Source organism: Agelaius phoeniceus, chromosome 2, assembly GCF_051311805.1.
Source record: "Agelaius phoeniceus isolate bAgePho1 chromosome 2, bAgePho1.hap1, whole genome shotgun sequence".
NCBI classification, from domain to species: domain Eukaryota; kingdom Metazoa; phylum Chordata; class Aves; order Passeriformes; family Icteridae; genus Agelaius; species Agelaius phoeniceus.
Genome location: NC_135266.1, coordinates 45,168,945 through 45,183,201, shown reverse-complemented (window position 1 = coordinate 45,183,201; position 14,257 = coordinate 45,168,945). Strand labels below are relative to the sequence as shown.

The 14,257-nt window shown below is 34.9% G+C and overlaps 1 long non-coding RNA gene across 2 annotated transcripts in view; it reads right to left on the bottom strand.

Annotated features, from left to right (window-relative positions):
• Nucleotides 1-11,469, bottom strand: part of LOC129117458 (uncharacterized) — a 45,142-nt gene extending 33,673 nt beyond the window's left edge. The window contains exons 1-2 of one of the 2 annotated variants that reach the window (XR_013180893.1): nucleotides 10,846-11,469; nucleotides 82-4,083 (exon numbers count right to left, since the gene is read on the bottom strand). This is a non-coding gene — a long non-coding RNA (uncharacterized LOC129117458). Of the gene's footprint in view, nucleotides 1-81; nucleotides 4,084-6,091; nucleotides 6,413-10,845 lie in introns of those variants that run through there. The other variant, XR_013180892.1, reaches the window with a different exon arrangement.
• Between the last annotated feature and the right edge of the window lie 2,788 nt (nucleotides 11,470-14,257).

Here is a 14,257-nt window from a genome sequence, read left to right as displayed (position 1 = left end):
GAAACTCCTCACCTAAGATGGCACCCGCTGAGACAGCTGCGTGTGGGGAGATAAAGATGGTGGAAGCCTTCCCCCTCTTACCCCTCCAGCAGCGGTAGCTTGGATGGTGAAGGCAGCTGGCACATTCCAATGGCTGAAATTCGCTAAACAGCTGAAATGCATGGGGGGGACTTCATCTTGTTGCTCACAGAAGCAGCAGGCAGCCAGCTGGGATGACTCGGACTCTGCCTTTCCTGGGCCACTGAGTGCTGCTGGCAGGATGGGAATACCATACGGAGCAGCTGTACACATGGACTGCCGGAATTTGCTGTGTAGCAGTCCAGGACTGCAAAACGCAACCTCTCGGAAAAACCTGCCCAAGGAAACAACCTAAAACAGGAAAAAAAACCAAAAACCAAACCCAACAAAAAACTAAAGACAAAGGGAAGCCTCTATCAACACTGGCTCAGCATTCTCTCCCTGCAGAATGAAAGGGAAATGGCAAGACCCAAGAGGAAACAGAGACTCTGCCTTGAGTGTCCCAGCCTTAAAAAACATTTGTACAACTGGGCCCCACAGTCATTTTGGTTACCCAGGATGCTCATAATGTTTTGAATTAGAAGCTATGATTTTTTTTCCTTGAAACTAAAATGTTATCCCAAATAGAATTAACCACGGATGGTGCATTACTTTAATTCTTCTACCTTCTGAAAATACAGCAATAACACATATGTCTTTCCTTTATAATCAATGGAAAGGAAAATTCCTGTCACTTCACTTCCTGAGAAATTTTAGAAACCTCTTAGTGGAAAAGCTTTTTTTCCTACAGAATGAAAATGCAGTATGAACTTTTGAGTTCCTTTTAAAAGCCAAGGTAAGATATAAGCAGCCTCATCCTTACCAGGTAGTAGGACTGACCAAAAATGTAGAATAGCTTAATACCTGTAGAGTAGTAAAGGTAAGGCTTACCTTCTGTCTCATAAGGTGGTCTGTGCAGTTAGGTGACAGCTGTAACAGCCAGATCCTTTATCTAAGCTGCTAGTAACATGGCATATATCAATTTATGCCAATTGAATTAAAGAAATTCAAATATCACAGAACAGAATTTTCCAGTTACTGATACACTTTTGGCTACTATTCCTCTAATAAAGAAAATTATTAAATTAAATTATGCATATTCTTTCAAAAATATCATGCTGTTCAATTCATATTACAAGCTTCATCAAAAGCAAAGCTTGATTATGAAGCTAATTAAAGTCTCATTAGATACACAGAGAGGCTATCTTTGGCTACAGAACTATATTATAGCAATTGCTTATATTGCTGTCTAGTGTACTTGAAACATCTTGTTATCTTTGCCATATCTTGCACAGCTTTAGCACTTAAACATCTGAATATGTTATCTTTAAATGTCGTATTTGAAAAATTAAAAAAAATCTTTACAATTCTGTGATGAAATGACTGCAAAATACAGTTGTTTTATATTAAATACTTTTTAGGATATCTGGGCTTTCTAATTTTTTTGAGGGGGGGTGTGGTTTAGGATGTATGAAAGAAAGGAGATAGCTAATTTGATAAAACAGAGCCCAATAATTCTAAGAATTAAATACCTTATTGGAGTTCAAACCTGCTCTCATTTTCAGAGGTAACATTCCGATATAATTGTATTTTATGCACTCTTTTCTCAATAAATGCACAGAAGAGAGGAGATATATAAAATAGGCAGATCCAATCTCTCAGTGACATTAACAGAGAATAGGTCAGATAGATCTATCTAAAAAGCTGGTTCACAGTTTAGTCCATTCAAAGTGACTTTTTGCAAACAAATTATGTTAAAAGTTATGTGTCCAATTTTTTTAAATGAAACATTAGAAATTTCAATTTATGATGACTTCAAGTTAGAAAAGCATAGCAGGCTAACTGGTGAATGTAGTCTTTAGATATTAATAAATCTCTCTTGAATATAATCAATGGATTGACAGGGTTTACAGTGAGTAGTGCAGGTGCAAAGCTGAGCTATGTCAGCTTAGGCTCATGGAACTCCTATGACTCTCTTGCTTGAAAAGAGCACGATGGGCCCTTGATGGATTTTTTACTAACAGAGCTATGGTGTGTCAGACAATTTTTGAGTGACTTCTCTTTCAAGGCAATCCCACCATTAACTAACATTACTGAATGTTTAGCTGCTATTAAAATGAGATTGTGAATTCAAGCAGTTGTTTCCTACCCAGTAAGGATTTCAATAAAATGTGGTACATGATCTGAACCACTCCACAACCCTAGGGAATCAGTGACATTTGTACAGGCACAGGAGTCATGGAGAGACACAATAAATACCATCCAATAGCAAAGGTGAGTTTGACTGAACTTTGTAAATTAGATACTATTGCCTTTGTTAAGTGCAGTAGGTGAAGGGAAGGAAGAAAAATAATATTTTATGAAATTTTATTTACCCTGTCCCTGGCACAGAGTAACATAATTGAATTAATCTTTCTTAACAGAAGACTGATAGGACATTATATCCCTTTGGGGAAACATGAATCCCTTCCAAACTTTAGATCTTTTCTCTTTCTAAAACCATGGTTATTCCTTGTTTATTTGTTTGATTTCATTGCTCAGAACTCCAATTAATTTAAAATCTATTGTTTTCTTATAACTCTGCTAAATTTTAATATGGCTGGATATACTCTGTGGATCTAGATTGCATCATAACAAATGACCATGAGAGAAGCATTTTAAATACAACTGCAAATTCATAAAATTCATAAATAGCTGTGTTCAAACACCTTTTCTCTCTCTTTTTCTTATTATTATTTCTTATCAATTTCTGAAGATCCAAGAGGTCAAACAGATGTGCTGTTGTCCTAGTCTCTGCTTCTTCACCACTGACTATCTGGGATTAATTAATCAATAGCAGGTCCTTTTTTCCTTGTTTCTTTTAATTTCTGTCATTATAATCCTGTATCATTGCACATTTAATGCTGGATAAATTATGGTACATATCTAAATTAGTAAATTATATTTACCATATACTAAATTACATTATGAAATTATATTTACAATCATGAAATTATGTTTGCAAACTCACCACATCACTAAATTGTAATAACAGTATGTATCAAAATGAATATCCATAGCCTGATTTGTAATATGTGATATTATTCCAGGATTTGCACTAAAATTTTCTTATTCTCCTTTTATTTAAACTTTTCTTCTAGGAATTGTTTGAGGCAGAAATTTTATATTGTCAATTTTAAATTATATAACAAGTTGAAATATTTAAAAATGGATGCCTTATGAAAGATTTATTTATTTGTTCCCTATGCCATATTCTGTTCTTCTCTTTCTTGGGCTCCAAGTCTTTGTGCTTACCTTTAATCTCTATAGGTACAGTGTGATATAACACTGCTTTAGGGTTTTTTAATAGACTTGCACTATTGGAATTCTACAGAAAATATAATTTGAAACTCTCAGGTAAGTTCTGGTTAGGCAGCTGCTAATAGAACAGCTGCAAAGTAGCCAAGAGATTGAGAGAAAAATGGTTCAAAAGACAACTTGGAAATGAAGTCTTCATGCAGAGTAGTTTCTGTAAAACTCCTCTGAGATTTGCATAGTGGAAAGAGAGAACCTCTGAGTTCTTCCATGAGAGCAGCTCAATAGTCTGACTAATGAGGGATTTGTAAAGGGACCTTGCATGGAAATTTTCTCTCCACAAGCCACAACTACAGCATTCTTCAGTGGAAAGGAAGGTATAATTTATAGATCAATGAGCAATGTCTCACAACTCTGGTAGATACTCTTGCCACTGAATATTGCAAATCTAATTTTGTGTGACTACTTCCACCAAAACTGCAAAATGGCATCATGGAAAAAAAAAAAAAAGCTCATGCATTTTCAGTAGCTGGTGCAACTAAACTGAACAGTAATTTGTTTGTAGCCATATATTTAATTCTCTATTTCATTACTAAAAAAAGGTCGTTTATGCTTCAACTTACAAGTCAAGGAAAAGGTGTCTGTGATGTAAATAGGGAGTGGCAGGACAGCTGAAACTCCTTTTCTTCATAACACTTCACCCATCAGTCTGCCTCCTCTTTTCTGTGAAAACTGAAAAAACAGGAGGACAACAACCCAGGATTCTTGTTGGTTGGTGTTTTTTGCTTTTAAATAGGGAAACAAATTTCCTCTCTATTTCTTTCTTCTCCCTGACTTTCAGACACATGAATTTGCCTTACACAGGTATCTGCACTTGAGGAATAGTTCTTCCTGTTTAGCAGATCTCACATATGCAAGTGCCATGTAGTTGTCTCAGATAACATAGAGCCTTTCAAATATTTAATTAATTGAACTGCACTCACAAAATCAAGGCATGAGTTAGCAGCTGAGTTGCTGCTCAGAGAGCATGAGTAGCATCAGTGCTGCAGCAGGAAAGCTGAATGTGAGGGGATAATGTGAAGGCTAAAATTTCCTCCATCAATCACAGCTCTTCATTCTACTATTTCTACATTATACACAATTCTAAGAACATTTATATTTAATTTTAATGCTAAACATCTTAAAATACTATGAAATGCTACAAACCCAGTAAGCTGAATGGCATGGATATGTCTTAGTTTCAGAGATGACATTGAAATGTGGATCCTTTTCTAAAATCTGAGAGGAAATGAAAGACAGACACAAGTGACTATGAAGCAATCAGTGTTTGGCACATGCTAATTCTGAAAAGAGACCATAAAGAGCTCAGATTAGGCACTAGGCCAAAATGTAGGATGTAATTAAAAAATAGAGAAATTATCTGGCATCCTATCTGGTATGTGAAAATCTCTGATAGGCTCTATTAAAACAAAAGGATTTTTGAGAATGCTTATTCATAATTAGATAGAGATTTTATTTCAGAGAAGGTCCATTATGTTGCCTGAAGACAGCTGAATGCCTTCATATTTATTATACATGACCATATGAAATAAAATACATTCAGTAAAAAGAAGTACAATGAGAAAGAGTGAAACTGTGCATGTAAAAAGTAATTTACTAATTCTAACCATATTTTCAATGTATTTGTTTCACTTGCTTTGAATATTTTAACAAAGCAACTTCACTAGCAATACAGACCACAAACATGGATAGAAAATGTTGATGCTGGGTAAATAAAGATTGATAGGAAGAGTTTGTAGAACCGCATACAAACCCAGTGAATAGGATTTTGAGATCACAATAGATCTGTTGCCAACTTGTTAGCTGAGTTGAAAAATGAAGGAACACAGTCTGTACTACCTAATATACTTGGCAGATTGCGATTTTTAAATATAAATTAGTTGTTCAGAAGAAATTTCAGGCTATCCCATTAATTTGATCAGTTTCTCCAGATTAAAATGTCTACAGGGTAAATTCTTTAAATTTTGTGAAAGACTTGATTAACAAAGCATTAGGAATTATTCTCTCAGTTCAGATTTCTGTGTTCTTTGACATACTTTAATTAGGTCATGTAACTATTGGTGGTATTGATCAATTGCCTTTTGACTCTGTCTTGAATTCTTTGCATACTATAAATCACATTGAAAATTAAGAGGATATATGGGTGGTCATGGAGTGCCACATCTAGGAGATATTTTCATCTTTTGCTGCATCATTTTATTGATTATTTCAATAGGTCTCATAAATCCAGTGAGTAACTTTCCTAAAAGAGGAAAGAAAGAGGGGGGAACCTCACAAGTTCTTGTCATATATAATAATTTATTTTAGCCTACATCTTCACAATTTCACTACAGGATGGACTATCCAAGAAGACAAATTGGGAAGTCTGGTGGTTTGACCTTGGCTTGATGCTAGGTGCCCACCAAAACTGTCCGGGGAAGAGAGAAGCTACTGTCCAGCTAGGTGCCCACCAAAACTGGACAGGGAAGAGAGAAGATACTGAAAAGTTTTTGGGTCAAGATAAGAACAGGAAAAGATCACTCATCAAATACTGTAATGGGCAAAACAGACTCAGCTTGGGAAAATGAGTTTAATTTATTGCCAAAAAAATCAGAGTAGGCTAATGAAATAAACTCAAATCTGCAAACACCCTCCTCCCTGTTCTTAGGCTTAATTTCATTATCAATTGTCTATTTCTTACCCCCAGTGGCACAGGGAAAAATGGAGTGGGAGCTGCAGTCAATTCTTCACCTGCTGCTGATCCTTCCTGCATGCTTATATAACATAAACCAGCTACATCTTCCCATCAGAGTGCCACATGTCAATAAAATGAATGTGAATAATGCAAGCTCCTCAACACATAAACCATTCCTCTTTCAGTGAGGTATAGAGTACAAAATTATTGTTGGTATTAAGAAAAGCTGCCTACATTGTCTTATTTTTTTTCTGATTTGGATCTTACTCATGATCAATCATGATCATAAGTTTCATTTAGAATTATTTTTCAAAAATAGTTTCTGAATAAGATAATTGTGAAAAAAAAGATGCAATAATGTATAGCCTTGATCATATGTGCTTTACATTTAAACTACTGGAATTAAATAAAAATTGTTTTGAGGTACTGGATGCATCATTTTAATCTTATAATTCAGGAAAAAAAGAAAAAAAAAACATAATAGAAAGAAACAAATTCAGAGTAATTAGATATTACTGTGAAGTTCCTGAGCTTAATTCAGGAAAAATTAAATTGCTTCAGAAAGCACAGAGGGAGATAAGAATCACTGGTTAATACATACCTTGAAAATCTCTAATTTATAAAGAATGTAATAGACATAACTATACACATAAAATTTATAGTGGGTATAGAGGTTAGATAGAGGTATAGAGGTTAAAACACAGCTTTCAGCGGCTTAAAAATAGTCTCACATCTGTGAGATTTCAATTTACTAGGGTATACCTCAATCTACAAGAAGCACTGGTGATGCTGGATCAAAATTTCAGAACTCTATCACTATGAAAGCAGAATGGATAGTTGCCAAATAGCACCAAGCATATGTACTGGAGAAGTTGGCACTGATTTTTGTGAAATAAATAATTACCTAAAGTACAGAGTCATAAAGGAATTTCCCAATTATTCTTTAACTAATCTAGAAAAGATATAATCATTTTAAAATTATATTTTCCCTCAGGCTCAACCTACATTTAATTCTTAATTAAAACTTCTGTTTACCGAGCAGCACTGTTGACACAGTAGGATCAGAAAAAAAAAAGTCTATTTCCAATAGCATATTTTAGAGTCCTTTATATACAAACTGAACAATTTTAGGAGAATTTTTTCCTAGACTGCAGTGATTTATTTTTCATACAGGTATACATGCTTGTTTACATTGTTTTTCATACATGGTAAAAAAGATTCTTTGAACATTCAGGTTGAAATCAGACTAGTTAACATTTTGTCTTGGCCCTGTAAAAGGCAAAGCCTGTGGCCCTGTAAAAGCCACAGAGTTCTGGTCACTTCATAAAATGTTATTTTGTGCAGTTTCCCTGTGAGGCTAAATGAAAGACCAAGAAAACATGTCCAAAGACAAGAATCTGAGACTCTCTTGTCCTAATATAGCACTAAACTGCAGATAAATCTGACTTGCTTTTTCTCAGCTAAACCAATTCCTGGCTAAGCACTTGTTCAGCTTGATGGCTAGGGAAAGGAAATCATTCCATCCTGGGTTCAGCCTTTATCAGCTGTATCTCTTGCAATGGCACTATCCAATGTACAAGGCAGCAGACTCCATCAAAAAAAGTCTCAGATGCAGGTCCTGAAAGAAGCACTCTAGTTAGAGGGAGATAATACAGATGGGTATAATGGTGAGTGCCAGTGTTTGCCATGGCAACAAAGAAGGACTGTTATCTCACTTGGCAAAGAATATTGTTTTCTGTGATCCTGACATTTTTGCAGTTTGCCATTAATCAAGAATTTTGATTCTACAGATATACAAGATCAATTAGAACTCTAAAATATTTGCAATTCTATTTCAGGTATTTGATTTTCTTTATTCTCATAATCTTCTCTAATTACAGCAACAATTTTTTTAATAGTATTCTCATGTGCACTGTTCTTAAATGTTTTATTTTATTCTTCAAAAATGGTTGTATGAAAACATGTCATCATTGTCTAGTGATATCTATAAAAACACAAATTTATTGCTTTCTTCTTATATATTACATAAAATGTCACAAAATATCCCAAAAAATAATTTTATTCATGGAGATATTTACTTTTGAACCACAATTGCTGTATCAACTTTGCTGTTTTGTTTTGCTTGGTTTTGGTGTCAGGGCTTTTTTCTTTACTTGTTTGTTTGTTCTCAACATCCAGCTGGATTTCACCAAGGCTACATATTACATGTTACCACCCATAGCTGTTGTTCTTCTTCTTACAATTATTATCATCATTATTTAAAACTCATTACATTGTTAACTACTTTATTCTCCATTTTAAAGACATCAACAGTGAAGGAACTTTGCTTACACTCTGCACTTCAAGATCTGTCCCTATTGCCAAATACCAACAAAAAATAGTCCATGTTACATTATCCATAACTATCATTTTAACCCTTCCAGTTCTTGCCCAGTCCTACTATGGTGCAGTGGGTAAGCAGCATTAGCTGTCTATTGGTGTTAACTCACTACGACTTTCCAGTGCTTAAGAACTTTTGGCAACTGCCTCTACAGATTTTCTTATGTCTATAAAGATTTGACCTCCAATAATTCATGTGCTTTTAATGGAATAACTATATGGTTGAGCTAATTTTTTTGGATGACCTATTTGATTATGAACCCAGCAATTTTTGTTCAAAGTACTCGTGCTGCTATAACTTATGCCAATTCTCTGATTGAAATTACACATGACTACAAATGAGAGCAAATATTCCTACAGTACTCTACACACAGATATGCCTTTTAAGACTGTCAGGGTTTTGTTTGTATTTTATTTAAATAGTCCTTCAAATGGGGAAAAGCTTCAGTATTGGCACTAGAATGAATTCCATTCAGTAGATGTTAAAAATACTAGAATTGTTGTAGGGTGCTCCTTACTAGCACAGCTTAAGAATAATAAAAGTGCTACCAACACACCAAATGTTAAAGAAGGTAGATCAGAATGATGTTATATAAGGATTTCAGAATTAAAAGAAACGACAGCCTAGATATTTTACAGTGTTCCTGAAATAAACAAACCATGCAATATCGTGTCAAGATAAGACACACCAAGGGAAATAACATTGGCAAACCATACAAAACACATTCTATATATACATGTTAAAATAAATCTCAAGGACACGCTTTAAATATAAGGCCAAATGCTGATAAATATGGTAGGCATTTTACCTTCCTACATGAAATAATTTCAAAGCAATAGAACCAAGTAAAGAACCACTAAGGCTGAAGAATGGAATAAAAATTGTTCAGTGTTTCAATTTTACTATTTAATTATTTATAAAATAGTTACCATTAATTTATATTATGTTATTTTTTAAAAAAATTGTTAACCATACTGCTAGTTTATATTGTCTTAGTCCAAATAGGTTACTCATTGAAGTGGTTCCTTTTACAGCCTGTAACTCCTGAAAGAATGGGATTCATTCTCCATTACGATGGAGATAGTGTTTTTTCTTTCTCACAAATCAAGCTAATTTATAAGTCAGTAGGTCAAAAGACAATTTTATTCTTTTTCGAGTATTAGTCACTTGGAAATAAAGTATTGTAGAAAACTAGGGACATAAAAACTTTTTTTTCCTTTTGTTTCTTCTTTTAATGAAGAAAATTAATTATTAAATTAGTATCTATTAGATATTATATTATATTATATTATATTATATTATATTATATTATATTATATTATATATTATATTATGAGACCTGACAAGTACCCTTTACAAAAGAATAAACACATAAAGTAGTTAAATGAGGAGTAGAATCCAAAATATAGGCAATATAAGCAATTTCCTAAAGGTTTTCATGTTCACAAGCAAAGGGAAACATTTACTTATATTGTTACAACAGAGAAAAAGGTTTTACATAATAAAAAAAAAAGAAGAAATAGCACATGCAATTTTTACCCCTTTTTTTCAGAACTCATTGAAGAACATAGCTTGATATTGCCCTTTAAATGTATTTTATAAGAAGTGAAAATATGTGGCTAATGCATGATGTACTAAACCTATTGTCAACAAGAAGACAAAGAGACTGAAAGAGAAGGGTCAATATCACTGCTACAACATGGAGAATTCAAAGAACCTGGAGGTGTTACAATGCAGCAGTGTCCTTGACCACAAACCTGACATTCTTCAGAAAAATAAATAGACAAGAAAATGGGGACTTCATTCTTTGGATAAGAATCGTTTCAGTGAAATGTATATGTCTTCAGTATATATATAGGCTTTGTGATATGGTCCACCTTGGTTACATTTCTTGTTAATACAAAGAGGAATGTTTTCTTTTCATTGGAAAATAGGGTGTTAACACCTTATCCAATGTATTTTACAATAAAGTGAACAACATTTAAGAACTGTCTGTTCTTCTCTATCACTTTCTCTATCAGTAAGTGAATTCACACAATTGGAGATTGGAGAATCGGAGAATTATTGCAGGAACTTCATGAGACAGGAAAAGCAATTTTCTGTTGTCTAAACAAATCCTAAAACAAATGGCATTTTTGTCACAGAGCAGAAAGGGGAGTGCTGGAAATAAAAGCCTCTTTCATTCGACTTAATTACAGTTCTGGTACAGGTATTTCCAGAGAAGGTAGAATTGGGTGTTACAGAAGTGGTGCATTACGGGCTAAGAAATATATTTGTCCCAAAGCCCCTCTGCATATTGTACTTAGAATACATTATGTATTGTATGAGATTGTATGTCAAAGTTTTGAGAACAAGGTGGGGGAAGATGCCAGAAGCTTACCCCATGTCAGATAAAGCAAGTGCCAGCCAGCTCCAAGTTAGACTTGTCACTGTCCAAAGCCAAGCCAGTCAGCAATGATGGTAGCACCTCTGTGATAATATGGTTATGAAGGGAAAAAAAATAACCAAACCTGCTGTTCAACAGATGCCAGAGACAGGAGTGAGAATATATGAGACAAGCAACTCTGCAGACACCAAACTCAGCAAAGAAGGAGGTGGGGGAGCTGCTGGAGCAGGGATTCCCCAGCAGCCTGTGGTGAAGACCCTGTTAAGGCACTGGTCCCTCTGTAACCCATGGAATTTCCAGGGAACCTGCAGTGTCTGAAGGACCCCATGCTGAAGCAGGTGTATGCCTGAAGGAGGCTGTGATCCTATGGGAGGCCCATAGAGGACCAGGCTCCTGGTGGGACATGTGACCCTGTGGGGAACCCATGCTGGAGCAGTCTGGTCCTGAAGAGCTGCTCCTTATGGAAAGGAGCCATGCTAGAGTCATTCCTGAAGAGCTGTAGCTTAGGGGAAGGATACATGTTGGAGACATTTGTGAATGTCTCCTGTGAGTGGGACTGCACAAGGCAGCAGCAGAAGACATTGATGAGGAAGGAGCAGCAGAGACAACACAGGATGAACAAACTGCAGCCTTTTCCCCATCCCCCTGAGCTGCAGCTGGAGAGGAGGTAGAGAATTTAAAGGTGAAATTGAACCCAATAAGAAGGGGAAGGTGGAAGGAATACATTTTAAGGTTTGGTTTTCTTTCTCATTCCCCTACTCTGATTTGATTGATAAGCAATTAAATTAATTTTCCCTAAGCAAGTCTCTTTTGCCTATGTTAGTAGTGATAAGAGAAGTCTCCCTGTCCCTAACTCGACCCATGACCCCTTTGTTACATTTTTTCTTCCCCTGTCCTGATGAGGATGATGATTGATAGAGCAGTTCTGGTTTGCACCTGGTGTCCAGCCAAATTCAGCCCACCCCACCTATATAAAATTCTCAATTATTCAAAACTACCACAAGCCTCTTTTTAAAGGAACTCAAAACACATTTCTTATCAATGACTCCAGGCTAATTGAAAGTCAAGTCAACAGAAATTCCTTCATAGATATAAATAAACTCTCAATTATTCCATTGATAATTGTGTCAAGAGCAACATTTGCAAAAATACTGATAAGATCTGATAGAAGCTGGCCCCGTTTTGAGTGGTGAGTTGAAAGAAATTACTTCCAAAGGTGCCTTTTAACTTAACCTGCTTTATGAGTCTGTTTCTATGATTTTAACATCGTCAGTTACTCAATAAAGTCTTTCCAAATGCCATGTGAAAACTAAAATTGGAATGAGAATAGTAGACTCTGATAAAATATTTCTGAAAAGTACTTTCATTGAATAAACGCCTAACCCCTTAAATCAGCCTAAATTTCACAATGGAAAAATACCGTTTATTCATTTTAGTCTTTAGTCCCATCCTAACAGATGACCTGAAAATTAGATCAGTAGGAGATAAGTAGATGTCCTCATAAATGCTTTTCAAGATCATAACCAATAAACTTACAAAAATTAATAAACAGCATTTTTAATTAAACAGTACCCTTGTATTATTACAAAACAAAAGGTGTAAATCAGTCTTAATATTTATCTTCAGAAAGAGAAAAGGGGTATAAAAGTTGCTTTGTGACTGGTTAAAAAAAAGATTAGTCGAAATATTACACAATATTATAGGTAGCCCTGAAAAGACAAGACATTATCAACACATAAAGATACTCAAACACTAGGTGAGTAAAAATATTCCCAATTTTGTATTATTTTTACTCTCTCAAAATTATTTAAATAGCATTTGATGAAACAACCTCCTACTGACATAAAAAATTGAAGACATAATATATGTATATTACACTATATCCAGTAGAGATAATTAGGTAGTTTACACTTAAAAACAATTCATAATCTTTTGTTTGGCTGTTTTCCAGAGTTTCCAGTTTTTTATTTGTTTCAAATTTGTAACAGAATTATAGATGCATACTATAGGCACAGGTATGTTGCCCAGGGAGGTTGTGGAGTCTCCACTCGTGGACATTTTCAAAAGCCATCTGAACATGTTCTTGGACTATCTATTCTAGGCAGCCCTGCTTGAGCAGAGGAGCTAGACAAGGTGACCTCTTGAGGCTCCAGCCATGCTGTGATTTTGTGGTATATTGGTGCTCAAATATGTGTGACTATATATAGATATTAATATATTCATACATACTTGTTCATCTTTTAGGGACATACTTGCTAAAACATACTGTATAAATTACTGGAAGTCACCATCTTCCAGTTTCCAAAGGAATATATGGAAATAAAGACAAAACTTTCTGAGTATATATTTTGATTATTATTTTCTAATTTCAGTCCTTGATTATGATTCTCGGAATGCATTTATTATGCCTGCACTTTGGGAAATCTTATGCAAATTTTGGTGAAACTCTTTATGACTCCCTGCTCTCAAAAGAAGATAATTTAAAACTTTATTTACAACTGATTTTTAACAACGTAGCTGATTTTTACTCTTTCCCTGGCATTTTATTTTCTTAAAAGTTTACAACTTAACATCCAGACTTCTTTCCCACAATAAGTTCTGTGGAATTGTGAGTTAGGAAATGAACAATTGTCATACAGTATCAACTCAGGAGAATTCACCTAATATAGTGTCATGTCCTTGACAGTAGTTACAATAAGCTCTTTTACAAAAATAGTTCAAGAAGTTAAACTTTGATGCTAAAAAAAAAAAAACGGATGTATTGTAATGAGTCTGACTGGGATGGAGTTGATCTTTTTCACAGCAGCCCACATGGTGCCATTTCAGATTAGTGATCTCAATGGTGAGATGGCACACCTGTGTTTTAACTGCTGAACAGAGCCTGCACAGCACTAAGATCTTCTCTGTTTCTTACTCTCTGTATCTCTCCAGGTAGTTGGCTAGGAGTGGGCAACACAGCCATGAAGTTTATTCAAATGGATGAAAGGGAACTCGCACCATGCTAGGCAATGAAAAGTAGAAAGGAGGAAAGGCTAAAGCAGGGATAGTTTTTTGAAGGCAGGCATTGCATTGAAAATTGGCTGGACATCAGACTGGTAGGAGGAGGTGGTGATTAATTGCCTCTGTGTTATTTGTTTTGTTTCTCTTCACTTATTAAATTGTTTTTGTTTTGGCTGATGATTTTTTGTCACTTTTTGTCCTTCCAATTCTCTCCCTCATCCCAGTTATCATATCCGTTCTAGAAGTCTTGGCTGTATTAACAGTTCAACTCCAAATTTTTGCTTTATGCATATAAAATTTAACACTTGAAACTTGATAAAAATATTGCTCAAGGAGTAAAAAATTATAACAAGTTCCCTATACTAATCAGACATTAATAAAAAATGCTTCCACTATCAAGTTTTCT